Below are 15,367 nucleotides of genomic sequence, written 5' to 3' on the forward strand. Positions count from 1 at the left end.
TAAATGGACATACAGAAAAATAAAACTCTATTAAATTTATTTTAATCCCTTTTAATACACCACAAAATAGATGGTTTCAGTAGTGCAAAGCTGTTTTAGTATTTCACTCTCAATTCAATTCTCTACATTTAAAGAATAAACTACAAAGCTCATATGATCATGTTAGTAGATGAGGAATAAGGATTTGATTTGTTAACAATACCCCAGTTGAACACAAATTAAAGCAAAAAAGTTGGTGAATATTTACTATCAAAAGTAGAAATGTCATTCAATGAAGAACACAAAAACCAAAGAAAACAGACATGCAAAAGTTTTCGATTCCTAAGACAGACTAGCAATTACTACCTAAAGTAGGCAATAAATTCCTAAGAGTCGGCAGGAAAGAAATAAGAAATTAAAAATAGAAAATGAGCAAAGGTACACATAAACAATTACTGAAGCAAAATGAAGAATTTCCAAACTCGTTAGTAATCTTAAATTCAGATATTACATGAAATATATTTATGTACATAAAATGGCAAAAAAAAAAAGAGAGAGTAAGTTTGTCTGCCTAGGATTGGTGAATATAAGGTGACCTAAAAAGTAGCATACACTGTTGATGGAAGAATAAACAGGTACAGCATTTACAGGAAACATTTTTGAGCTTCTTAGTAAAATTAAGTGTCTCATACATCCTATAATCCAACAACCCCACTGCCAGTGTTGGTGAGTATCTTTTAGAAATTCTTATGGACAATCATAAATGAAACATATGAAGATGGTTATTTGAAACAGAAACATATCTTTATTTTTATTTTTATATAGGTATATACTGATTGATTAATATAGATTTGAACAAAATTACAATGTCAGTCAGGGATGGAATTGATAATGTAAAATATAGTAAATGCAAATTTTGCAACAGCAATGACATACTTAAAGGCAATGAAAAATAATTACATATGGGAATATAGGTAGAATTTAAAAGTACTGTGTTGAGTGGAAAAAAGTAATAATAATGGTACAGAAGATTTATAGTAGGGGGCAGATACACAAAACTACATCCCAAAGAATAGAAGAGTATATATATCATTTAAGGATATATGTTACAGGGGAAGGGTAGGGACTGAAGAGGCAAGAGGAGTAGGAATGCGGATCAAGGGGAAGGGCAATAAAATAAAACGAACACAACATTAACCCAGAAGGGAACCTTTGGTGATCAAAATAACCCTGTTAGGAACCTACTGATTAACAGAGCTATGCACCTCAGAACTATGTACCTGATTTGGTTGAAAAAGGAAAAAAAATACTACTAGATAATAAAATCTTTAAACCTGTATTTCTAGACATACGTAAACTGCAGCATATTGCTATAAACTGAAATCAAAGAATGAGTGAAAAGACAATAAAAAACAAGTGTTGGTGAGGATGTGGAAAAAAGGGAACCCTCCTACACTACTGGTGGGAATGTAAATTGGTGCAGCTACTATGGAAAGGCAGTATAGAAGTTCCTCAAAAAATTGAAAATAGAAATACCATACAACCCAGTAATTCCAATTCTAGGCATTTACCTAAAGGAAACAAAATCCCTGATTTGAAAATATATATGTTTATTGCTGCATTGTTTACAATAGCCAAGATATGCAAGCAACCTAAGTGTCCATCAGTAGATGAATGGATAAAGATGTGGTACATATACAGAATGGAATATTATTCAGCCATAAAAATAAAGACATATTGCCATTTCTGACAACATGGATGGACCTAGAGGGTATCATGCTAAGTGAAATAAGCCAGGTGGAGAAAGACAAATACCGTGATCTCACTTATTTGTGGACTAAAAATGAAAGAAAACAAAATGAACAAAACAACAGTAGATTCAGAGACAATGAGAAGTGACTGGTTACCATGGAGAAGGGGCTGGGTGGTGGGGAGGGGGATAAAAAGGCACAAAAATCTCAATCATAATATCAATTGGTCATGGGGATTGCAGGGCAGCATGGAGAATATAACTAATGGTTCTGTAACATTCTCCTGTGTTGACAGATAGTAACTACATTAGTTGTGAGCATTTAATAACATATGTAACTGTTGAAACATTGTGTTGTATACTTGAAACCAATATAATATTATATATCTACTATACTTGAATTAAAAAAAAAGAATGAGAGAAACAAGTGAACCCTTCTCCATGGAATTCCCACTTCTTCATGAGAATATCCAGGGACAATTTCTATATGCAATATGTGTTATTGTCAAGACAAAAATAAATATAAGTAGAAGAGTTCAATACTCTCTTTCTAATCCCCTCAAAAGATTGTCCTGCATATTCCCTGGATGTACTGGCTCTTTTTAAAATACTCTCAGTAAGGATACTTATGACACAGTAGAATAAAAATGTTGAGACCTACAGAGATTAAAAAATGTTTTATATTTTACAGTGGTAATCAGCAGAAGGACTCAAATGTGCTTTTTTTTTCTTACTAAGATCCAGATTATATCTAATGCTTATAGCAAAGGATGAAAGATTAAAAAACTATATAAATACCTGATTTTTTATTTTTTTACATTCATTACATTAAATATATATTTATGCATATGAGTGTTTTTAGTGAAGAGTGCCATGAAAGAATATAAAGATTGAGAAAACTTAAGTGTATGTGTAAATTCTCTAAATTGCTAGTTTGTGACATTTTCCATATTGATGAACTGCCATTTTGTCATGAAAATGATGTTATCTCTCTCCCTCTGATAGAATGGGAGAGAACAGATTTCTATGGCCATTATTTAAGAATTTGTATTCAGATATGTCTGAGGCAAGGATAATTCCACGAACTTTTCAATTACATGAGCTAAAAAATATTCTTTTTCCCTTCAATCATTTTCCTTGGTTATGATTTAAAACTGAGATTCCAAGTAATACATAAAATCTCTCTTCATACACAAAAGCCTAAGCCACAAATAAAAGTACTTTAAAAAAATTTTCTGCTAAAAGTCAACTGATTAAAAGAGTCGACATTCCACATGATGTTCCCTAAAATTTAGAAAAACACGTTACACCTCCACTCGCTCACTGGTACATTCACTTCCAAGTGATGAAAGAATGAGAAAACAACACTCATTGAAAGAAAAACATCATTTAAGGTAGGAAAATGTTGACAGTTTACAAAGGTAAGAAATCTTGTCTTACTTAATTTCAGCTCTTTACACGAGAGTATGAAAGATGCCATCTAAAAGGAAGTAGAGGTTGCATGTCCCTTTCATGAGCTGTAACTCACACAGTCATATTCACCTTCTCAAGGTGACAGTTAGTTGAAAACACTGATTTTATTATTTTGCAAATAGGAAATTGCTTCTCTTCTCCCTCTCTCTCTCTCTCTCTCTGTGTCTCTCTGTCTCTCTCTCTGTCTCTCTCTCTCTCTGCTATAGTCTTTAGATGAATTCCCTCAGATGCTCTCTTTACACAATTAGAGAGCATTTCAGGCAGTGACCTACATTTTTGACATTTTCTTATATTTAAATGTCTATACAACATGTTCAGCATTTGCCATGTTGTATTATTTTTAAAGCCAATAATCATTTAACTTATCTTTAAAATAAAAAATTTTCTGGAGCCCCAAAGAACATCAAGTTGCCAATGAAAAACGCTTATCAAAATAATTATGTGCTCAGTACAACTCTCCAAACCCCCTAGAGACGGCCTGCGGTATTTTCATTGCTAGTAAAGGAAGTAAGACTCTAACCACACATTGTTGATGTTCTATAACCAATAAAAGTGTTTCTTATTCCGGTTTAAAAATAACAGCAACCACAATACTTTATGATCAAATACAGCTCAAAATTTCTTCCTGAACCCCAGCTCAGAAAGATTCTTCATCTGATAGCCCACGTACCTATAAAACTAAAAGGGATAGTGTCTTTTTGTTTTTGTTTTTTTAATCTCCATTCACTTCCCATTTTCACTTTTGGATTCCCAGGATCAATGGGGTTGATGATGGAGAATAAGATGGAATGAGGAAAAAGGGGGCAAAAGCCCTTTTACTTAATGGCCTTTGTAGTTTTCTGTTAGCTGCTGAACGATCTTTGCATTTCTAGTTTATAGTGTACTCTCTATCCTACACAAGCTTCCTTCATAGCATAATTTCCTGATGTGCACAGTGGAAACTCAAGCTGAATTCTTTTGACAACTGCTTAGCTCCTTCCCCTGATGGTATATCAACAGTCATTTTCTTGCTCCAGTTCTCTTGATGTTCTGTCAAGACATTTCAGCCCCAGCTACCCACTGTAAGTCCTAATACGCATTCTTTCCCTGTATACAGAGATGTGCAGTTTGGAAACTGCTTTTTCCTTCCAGCCGTATCACTGTCCACTATTCCAACCAGCCTATAAATTTTACACATCTCTAAGGGAGAAGCAGGCACTCTCTCCTCTGTCGTACAACACATGCTCCATTATTGGTTAATTTCTAAGTTTCTCTTATATAGCCTAGACAGAAAGATGGCTGGGATTATCTTTTGTCAATTAGAAATACATTCCTTTGTGAGTAATCAAATTCATAACTATGACTTTAAAGGTAGCTATTCATTGGAGTTTCTTTTTTCAACTTTCAGACAATCTGAGAAGTGTAGGGAAGTACCAATAAGCATTCTATAAAACTCTTCTAAAGGGCTTTAGTTACAGTTGAACTAAAATAACCCCTTATGCAACAATCCATAAAACAAAATACAGTAACTTCAACAAAATTCAGGAATAATTCCAACAAAATCCAACAATCCATTAAACAAAGTTCATGACATGGAGTCTTGCAAAGACTATTTTCCTACTTATTTTGTTCAGTAAGTGTTTGTTTCATAAACATAAGGATTGAAGATTACATAAAGATATAATCTATGGATGATCAAGGTATTGGGGAGAAATTTATGCATATGATTTTATTTTAATATGAAAGAGTCAAAATATAGACTAAAAAATTAAAAGTATATGAAAATACCAAATTATCAAATCCTGTATATCTTTGATTCATTTCTATTTTTTCCCTAACTGTGAGAAATTATAAAAGATATTTCTCCAGGTCTTAAAACTGAAAAATAGGACACCTTTTCAAAGACAGGAAACCAAAATAAAAATGTCAGAGGACATCAAGTTGAATGTCAACTCAACTGGATTGTTTTTTACATCTGGGTCACATTTCAGTGCATCCAGTTAGTCAATTTCATTTTGATAGATGCATTTCTTGGTTTCTATATATACATATATTTTTAAACATAAAACTGCATCATTCCATGGCATCTATAAAAGTTGCAGTGGTTTTTCCAGTGGCAAAATATAGGTAATATGCTATAATAAAAGGTGGTATGAAAAGTATACAAAGCATAGGCTACTTTATATTTAAATGATTATTCTGCCTGCTCTATTTCTACTGCCTTTCCCTTAAGTTTCCTTAGTTATGAAACAAAATGTTTTGAAATTCATGATTCCCTTCATTAAAATGATCATTTAACAATACACATTCCGTGACAGAGCTTGGCATGCAAGGTGTTTATTAGGATGGCCTTTGAGTGCAATACCATGGAAGGGAGTGGAAAGAAGCAGAGATAGGCAGAAATCCTATGTGTGATTCAGTTAAGATAGCAGTCACCTCTAATTTCAACAGGGAAACTCTGGAACGAGAATGGCTTTCAGATTTGTTCTGAATTGGGCCAACCTGGTCAGGGCTCTACACACCCCCAAACAAGAAGCATGTTCTTAGGCAAACTGCAAGTGAAGCAAATCCTGGAAGGGCCAAAAGGTGGCAGCATTCTCAGCAGTTGCTCTGAAACGTCCACTGTTGCAGGAGCATCAAAGCAATGCATTTCTATTAAACTAACTAGGGTTTATTATTTAATTAAGTTGGGCAGCACATTCTTTCTGCCTGCTTCCTACAGTTGTGTGTTTTGTTTTTTTTTTGTTTATTGTACATGTATCATGTGTGTGTGTATATATATATATAGTAACGGGGTCTAAGTTCTCTGGAGACCCAAGTTAAGGAAAACTAACAAAGAATGGTGACATACCCTGGAATTACAAAACATAGAAAGAAATACTCCCCTGGGGCTAAAGGGAAAAGGTAAGGAGGTTATGACTAACATCAGAAAGGGGGCGTGTGGTCTTGGTGAAGAGTATGAACTCTACCTCTCAAAGCTTGTCAGGGAGGAAATTGTGGGAGGAGATAAACTGACCTCTGTCTGCTTCAGTCCCCTGATTTTCCAAAGGGTCCAATTGACTGAACCCAACAAAGAAGAGGAGGACAAGGAGACTCACTGATGTTACCTTAAAAGTCGGTTTCCATTAAGCTCAGAGCTGCATGGTAAATGGTGGAGCAAGAATCTAAAGAGGCAATGGGGGACTATCAAGGGCACATCTCCCTTATTCTATGAAGTCCAAGATTGAGGATTCAGAATCTTGTCAGAAGAGCCTCTTTGACAGTAACAAGCAAGGCACATTGAAACAGTAAACTAGGTAGTCAATAAATATGTAGTTAATTAATCTTGAAGCATTGACTGGATAGCATGTTTTGTTTATTTTTATTTGCAGAAATTTTATGGAACTTGGTGACTCAATGCATTTTCTTAAATATCCTAAGAATGTTCACTGAACCACCGGAAAAGACACTTTCAAAGGCCCCTCTGGCACAGCAGCAAAAGCCTTCTTTTGATTATCTCTGCATTGCCTAACCCCCACCACTTGATTTTCAACTCGTGACAGGTTTTCCTTCAAAACAAAATATATAACGTAGAGGATTTATCAGACCTGTGGAAGAACAACTTTCTCAAGTAATCAAAGAAAACATGGGGGAAAAGAATCAACAATACAATGCTATCAAGCTTCTATAAATGAAACACAAACTGAAATCAAAGGGAAAACTATAGACTGCATTAAAGTTGACAGTGGATTCAAATCCAAAGGATTGTTTTAAATATGTAAGAAAAACCATGGGACATAACAGATGACTTGTCACTTATTACTATAATCACTGGCTACCATTTCTTGTCTACTTTCTATGTGACACAGTTTGGGCTAAGTGATATGTCACATAGGTATGTGCGTACATAATTTTACATATATAATTACATAAATGTGTATATAATTTAATCTGCAGAACCGCAACTTACTTGAAATACCATTATGATGTTCATTTTAGGAGTGAAGAATCTGAAGCACTGGGAGGTTAAGTAAATTGCCAATATTCTCACAAATATTAAGAGTTGGAGTTTAAAGCCAGACCTGGCTGAACAAATATAATTCATATTATATAATACAATATATAGATACATGTGGAAACATGCTCATTCTCCCTAGTTGCCACAAAGAGTCAAATTATGTTCCTGCTTAAGTGTATCCTACACTTAACTGAATTACTAACTTTAAAAAAATAATCATCTCTATTGCTGGTTAGGTGGCAGTGAAAAGTGCAGTCCCACTGTGCAGTAACAGGTCAAGAAGGCAAACCAGCAAAATGCATTAGAACTTTTGTTTAGAACCTTTGCTTCTGTGATCACAAGCCTGGTATATCTGGCTAAGAAAATAATAAAAGGGGCAAAGAGAAACTCTTACATTGTCTGAGTAAATTTCTTGACCTACTTTTTCTGATTCCATATACTGAGGTTCCTTAATATGCTGTGTAATTTGCTACAGGATAATTTACTGTGTTATCCTGTAGTGTTAAGAAATTAATTTTATTTTCTCATGTTTTACTCAATGTAAATTACATACTACTCTCATTAGTTAAAAGAGAAAAAAATATCTTCTTGTCCTTTGAGTTCTGGACTTTCAAAAAAATGAAATGCTACACCCTGAAGGAAGAGGGTATGGAAGGTGCATATTTATTGCCTAGTTGGAAGGGCCAAATGCACTTCTGAAGACTTTCAACAGTACGGACTTTACCAACTTCTGTCTTTCTTCTGAAAGACATTTCTCTTTTTTTTTTCAATGACAAAACAACATAATGATGTATAACATAATGGTGTGATATTTGACTATATTGTGAAATTACTATAATAAATCTAGTTAACATCTATCACCATTCATATAGATTATTTTTCTTCTGATGATAAATTTTAAGATTTCCTTTGAAATTTTCAAATATGCAATTAAATATTAAATATATATTTGTGGGTAAACTTGCTCTATTTCCAAAATCTTTCACCTGGCCTTAGTGCACTTCCATACCTAGATGTTTCCAAAGGTCAGAGAGAAGTAACCCTCTCCATATCAATAGGTCATTACAAAGGGTATGGAGACCGAGCACACAACTAGACCAGAGTGGTTTGATGGAGTCTGTTTGCAGCAGGGTCACGAGAGACATGGGTGAGCAGAAGTAGACAACAGCTTGTAAGTAATGAATGGGTTTCTCCCTCTTTATTTCTCTCTTGACTGATTTCAGCTTCAAAGGTTATTTGCCCTGGGCTGGAAACCTATTTTACCCCAGGAGTTAAAATAATACTTTCCTATAATGTACTTATAATTAGAAGTCTGTACCTTTTGACCACCTTCATGCATTTTTCCCAATCTGCACTACCACCTCTGACAACTACTAATCTGTTTTCTGTGTCATTGAACTTGTTTTTGTTTGTTTGCTTGCTTGTTTTTTAGATTCTGCATGTAAGTGAGAACATACAGTATTTGTCTTTCTCTGTCTGACTTATTTCACTTAGCATAATGCCCTAAAGGCCCATTCATATTGTCAATAAAAATGGCAAGATTTCATTGAGAGACATCTCTTGAATCACCTTTCCCTTGAAAGTTTTATATAAATTTGCTAGTCCAATCATTATATTGAATCCATGTATATCCAGCACACGTTCCTTACAAAGTATTTCTGAGAATTAATTTTTTTCATATATGACTTTAGGCAGCTTGAATATACATTAAGATGTATATCCACTGATTCAACTTTCATTATGAAATTTCTATGGTCTAGGAGAGAGTGAGAAAAGCATGCCAGCTGCCTTTGTAAAGCCTGCACTCTTACTGTAGAGGCAGATATTAACCAAATCACATAAATAAACATAGAATATTATCTGTGAAAATGACTATAAAGGTGGAATGCTATGAGGCCATATAATAATGGGAAATCATTAACCTAATCAATGAGGTCCATGAATTGTGAATTAGTGCTCATGTCTAATATGAGATACAGAGCCCTACCCCTTTTAGTGGTGAAAGCTTGAGATACTTGTTCATTCTCTAAATCAAATTTAACTTTGCTCCAACCATACGGCCATTAATAATAATTTCAGTTTGCTGTGGCTGAGTGTTCTGGGTCCTTGGATTTACCCTTTAGTTAACGGGAATCCCAGATCCACTCCTTTACAGGATCCTGCTATTTTGTGTAGGCTCTTACTGGGATATAGGACAGGGTCTGTGATTTGAGTCATATTCTAAATCCTGTGTACTTCCTGGTTCTTGATTTAAATACCCATCTGGAGAGAAGGTCTCTAAATTCTCATGATTCCTTAGTCATCAAGACCTAGAGCCTCTTCCTCATGTTTAAAAGAATATTATTTTATCTCCACATTATTAGGTTTTATTCCACAAAGACACTTAATTACACCCCGAGGACTAGGGATGCCCATGTTGTGCATAACACCACATGTTTCCTTTGGACTGGAGGCCAGAATGGATAGAGAGACTAAGAATATTTCACTTCTAATTCCCTTACCACTGCCTTTCTAATTACTGAAGCAGTGAGAAAAAAACATAGGATATTTCAATGAATTATTTTCCCACAAACTGATTCAATATTAATTCTAAAAATATATGTCACTCCCTCCAGTGTCTTACAAACTATTGAAAGAAATACTGAAAAAACTATTTTCTTGTTCAGATTTGCATTTCAGTGAGAAATATAGTTTTACACTTTTAGAAGTTGTCCAAAAAGAGAAACAATTTCCACACATTGTTTACCAGAAATAATAGTAGGTTAATGGCTTAATATTTTTCAAGGGCATCATTTAAAAGCCAATGACTTGCTTGCAACAGAATTAGGACTGGGCTTTGTTTACCACGCAATTTAAAATTTAATTTATTTGACTTCTAAATGACTTTCCCCTTTGTTAGTCTTCCGATTATTATTAAAAGTATTAATTGCTTTTCTCTTCTATTTAGTTGTGTCCAAATCGCTCTCTTTTAAATGTTTTGTTTTGTTTCTTAATTGGTTTCTTGATTCTCATCAACTTTCAGGAAAGTTAGCTTTAGTTACATTTATGTTCAGGAGGGGCAGAGGAATCTTGCTATAAAAACACACATCAAACTTAAAAATCCAAATAATTTCCAATCTGTTTTAAAGTTTGTTCTTTTTACTTCACATATCTTTGTTTTCCTGTTATTTAAAAAATCTCAATTTATTTTTCTTCTCCATTATTGGTGGTATAAATCCTTTTTGGATGGACATAGAATAACAAGCAATCAATATGACTTTTTTTGTGAAGTAGATTTATGCTCTGAATTGACTGAATGTACCATAATTTATGATATAGGAATCTACTTGTAAGAACCTGGATGAATCCAGACAATCAAGCATAGACATAGGTAAGGGTAAAGCTTATGGTATATTAAGATTTGCAGTTTTTTAGAGAAAAAAAATATTTTACTTGTTTTACTGATAATAGTTTATTTCCTTTCCTGTATCTCCTATTGGACGTAATCACTAGGACAGAGATCATTATTTAATTTTGTTTCCTTTTTAATTGCAAATGTTGCATATTACCTGGTATATTGCAGGCTTTCATTAAACTTTAGTAAACCAAAGGATAATGGCACTGATGGCTGCATCCCTACTGGATGTAAGCAAATGAAAGTGCCATCTTAAGGAGAGTTGTAATGAAAACAATAAAGCAGACTTACAGTAATTAAATCAGAGAAAAGCTCTCAGAAAGAATATCATTTTGTGTGGTTTAGGATCATACAATAAAGGTTTACCAAGCGGTGGCACTGACAGCGTTATCTAAACCTCCACCAAGGTATGGTTCACCTGAGGATTACAGTTGTGATATTTTCCATCCTGGAGAAGAGAATAGGGGATTCTCCACAGGAATCTACATTTTCAGGAAAACATCTGAGATAGAAATCTCTCTCAAAGGCAGAAGAAAATAGAGAATAAAAACAAATCATTTGCTATGAAAATACAGCACTCTTTTTTTAAAACATTCGGTCCAATCTGAAATGTATGTAAATTGTCAGGTTTCAGGCAGGAAATGCAAAATCCATACTGTAGAAGGACCTAGAAGGACACATAGATATCTATTTTTGAAACGAGTATTCACAATTCTAGAGAGCCTGCCTCACTGCAACTGAACAACTGACACCAAACAGGGCTTTAGTTTGTTCTTGCCTTTACCTGGAGAGGTCTGAACTAGAGGAGAGGAGAAAGATATGCCTAAAACACCATTTAAATAACAAGTGAATATAGCCAGGAAGGGCTTCCTTTTTAATCCCAACATGATGAGTCACAATAGCTCTATGAATCCCTTTTGTTATAGAAACACCTATCCCACTGGTATAAATTTTAAGAGCTCTAAACTAGCATACCGCTCTTGCACTGTCAGTGGGAAGGAGAGACTCACAAAATGTAACAGGAATCAAATGGCCTGCTTCTGTGAATCTGATCCTGCTTCAGGCGAGATAACTGGGTGAATACTGCCACTGCCGTCTGTGATGAAAGTCCAGTGAACAAAGGCTCTCATCTGGGTGTTTTATAGTAGGTGAGACTGTTACGGTGCCTGTCCTCATACAGTCACACAACTGAGATGGGAACGCTCTATTTTTTCTTTGCAGAGACAAAAAGAGTTTGAGAAAGTGACTATAAATGTATCAACTTATAAAATGAGCTGGGAGATGAATAGGGACTTCATATAAAATATTCAGATTCACAGCAAATCAAAGAGGACATATTCTCTTTCTTGTGGCTCGGCCACTTGTCCCTCAGTTCTTTAGACAGCTAGCCCGCCCACAGGAAGGAATCTTTCTGCTCTATCTTCCTCCATGTAGTAAGGGATGTGTGCCCCAGCAGGCCAAGGTTTGTGATGGTTCATCCCTGTGGTGGGATGGAAAGATGGGTGAGGAAGGGAGGAGACAAACTTATAAAATTCTTAGTTTGCTACTAGGAAGCCCATCATTGCCACATTCTCAAGCCATATCCTACTGATGCATGGTTATCAGAAAGGAAGTGGAAATGTTTGATCTCCATCTGTCTTCTTTTTGTGTCTTTCTCTCATGTTTAAGGACTCAGGAGGAGGGCTCCAGGTTCCCTAAAGTCATAGTATAAGCAGAAGGAAAGTGTGAAATTTAACATGTGATATTAATGTAATTGTTCTCAGAGTTCTTGACACAATGCAAATTACCACATAGGTATGATAACACTTCACACTTGTGTTTGTCATACCAAGGTAAAAATGGGCGTTAGAAACACAGTTTGATGGTTCCAGAAAAAAGATAAAATGTAATCATTAATGATGACAAGAGCAAGCCATCAAAACATCAAAGAAATATGACCATCCTAGCAAAAATAACCATTTTTCTCAATCATATATCTACTTATAACATGACATTAAATATATTTCATTTTATGGCTTTTATCATCAAGACAAAAATACCAACTATCAATGACCAATGAACACCATTCTACTTTAAAATATTAGTTGAAGAAAATAACATTGAAGAAATTTGGACACATTGGTTGTTGATGTAACACTGAATGTTATATGTTAATATATGTTACTATATTTATTATGATTTATACCATATAAACACACACTAGTTTATTGGCAAAAATAAACAGATAAACCATTTTCCCATTAATCTATTGTCTTGCATTTTCCTTGACATTCAGTCCAGTACTGTAAATCAATGTTTTTCAAAACAATTTGGCTCCTTATATAAGCACTTTAAAAAGTTAACATTATCTGTATTATGAAAATAAAAATGTAGATTAATGACAAAAAATTAATTAAAAAGTTACAGAAATGAATGTATACATATGTCATTTATTTGGTATAGATATAATATAGATATAAATAATATATAGATAATATATAATATACAGAGATAAAATAAACATATATGATCATATCTATAATATATATATGATCTATTTGGTATAGATATAATACAAATATTTTCTATTTTGTATAATAGTTCTGGTATATTCAAAAAACTATTGTCAACTTGTATCTTACTTTTTACAATTTCAGTTTTTCCTGCACTCCAATTTTTTCACATAGACATGTGAAAAATAAGATTTTCCTTATTAATGTACTATTCATTAAAAATTGAATTATCTCAATATGTTTTTAATTATGAAAGCATATTATATGTTTTTCCTTTGGCCCCCTTTCCCCAGCATATTGACTAAGCATCCTCAAAATCATTGTTTTCTGTCATGCTTTCTGTGCACTGAGTTTGATTCAAGAGATTGTATTTCTGGCCTCATCTAAGCCTTCTCTTACATTTAAAGGACATACCTATTCAATGTAAACATGTTAAAGATGGAAACAGGGTCAACATTAATCTATTTTATGGAGTCCAGATCACTCTGTTTTCATATTTATAATGAAATATTGATAACTCCAGTACACAACCAACAAAATGAGTAATTATACTATCAATGATACTCAGTATTAACACAGCTATCAGAAAACTTGTATTTCAGTGACAGTGCTTGTCTTTTTTTGTCATATGTAAAAAAAAAAATGGTTATAGGTCTCTGTGTCTCTCTGTTTCTCTGTCATTCTATCTTGGTCTCTCTCTCTGCAACCAGCATCTTTAAAGAACACCCTTATCTTGTTATCAGGTCTGCATGCTCAAGGCATATTCCACAAGCTCACTCCAGATCCCTGTGTTGCTAGGAAACAGGCATGTTTTCTAGGCTCTGTCAAGTACACATGCACATAAAAGACTTCAGTGAGAAAAGAATAATATGGGGAAGTAAGAGCATAATCTAATCTAGAAAGTCATTTTATAGTAAAGTAAGTAGGGTAATCAACTCATGTTTACATATTCAGTAGCCTTATCATATTTCTCAAACCCCCAAATTTTGGTACTTCCTGGCACACCACATGAAGGAGTTGGAGTAAATGATCTACATTAATAAAAAATTTATAGTGACATTTTTTTAAGAGTCAAAACAGAATTCAGGAAACAAAGGGTAGGAGTATAAACTGTACCACTTTCTATTATAACTCCTGATCTATTCATAGAATTTTTATTCTTCATTGCAGCAACCTAGGCTCTACTCTTTATGGATTAGAAATAATTACACTAGGATTCATTTAACTGGATCATGAAACTGAAATTTACCTAATTCAGTAATTGAAGCCCCTTATATCACTGGGTAAATAGGCAATGTGTACATATTATGTATACATACTGATACGTATATATACACACACATACATACATTCTGCTACTGCTACTCAGGGTTCATATACCTAAAGAATGAAGCCAGGCCACACTACTCAAATAGAACTCATACTCAAATATACAGTTTGCATGGAAAAAAATGAAGTACAGGATATATAATGGAGAAAGAAAGAATGCCTGTAACAAGTTGCCAAAATGAGGATCTACACATCTACTCATGGTTTTTTTTCTGTCTTTGTTAAATATTTAAACCAGTCTATTTAAGAGTTTTCCCAATTCCCTGCTTTATTACATAGGTCTGCTGGTGATCAGTAATTTAACAATTTTGTTTATATATTAAAGACTGAATAAACAGTATATAGACATGCCTGAACAAGAGGTATGTCCTGACTTGACTCTGGACACAGTAGCTAACCAGACGTAAAACTGTTATCCTTTGGAGATGGAGTAAGCATGCGTTTTTGAATAGTGGACTGCTGCATTACTTCTCAGAAATATATTATTGCTATTTGAAGTGTAAGTAGGATTTCAGTTATTCATTCTAGAACTTTTGTGCCAGAATATATATAATTTGGTATCTCTTGAAGTACACTAATAGCTATACCTGATATGAATATGGTATAGTAGCTCTTTTAATTTTCATTATTAAGGTTTTATAAAAAATTTTATTACTTAATAATAGAAAATAAATGGTTGAGAATAGAGAATATTCTTTAAAATAATGCACTTATAAACTACTTACATTGCATTTCACATATTTCTAATAAGTAATAATTTTATGATAATTTGGTTATATTCTTTTCAGTAACCATTAAACAAATTTCTTAGGAAAATGGAGAGCATGAAGATATCCATTTAGGTTTTTGGAAAATGGATTATATTTCCTGATAAGTTTAAGAAAAAGGAGAGACAACCAAAGAGGCTTAAAAAAAAAGTAAGATCCTTAGGTAGACTACAGATTTTAGCATGTTTACTTGTGATGACAGCATGA

The sequence above is a fragment of the Manis javanica genome, chromosome 9, assembly GCF_040802235.1.
Source record: "Manis javanica isolate MJ-LG chromosome 9, MJ_LKY, whole genome shotgun sequence".
Lineage (NCBI taxonomy): Eukaryota > Metazoa > Chordata > Mammalia > Pholidota > Manidae > Manis > Manis javanica.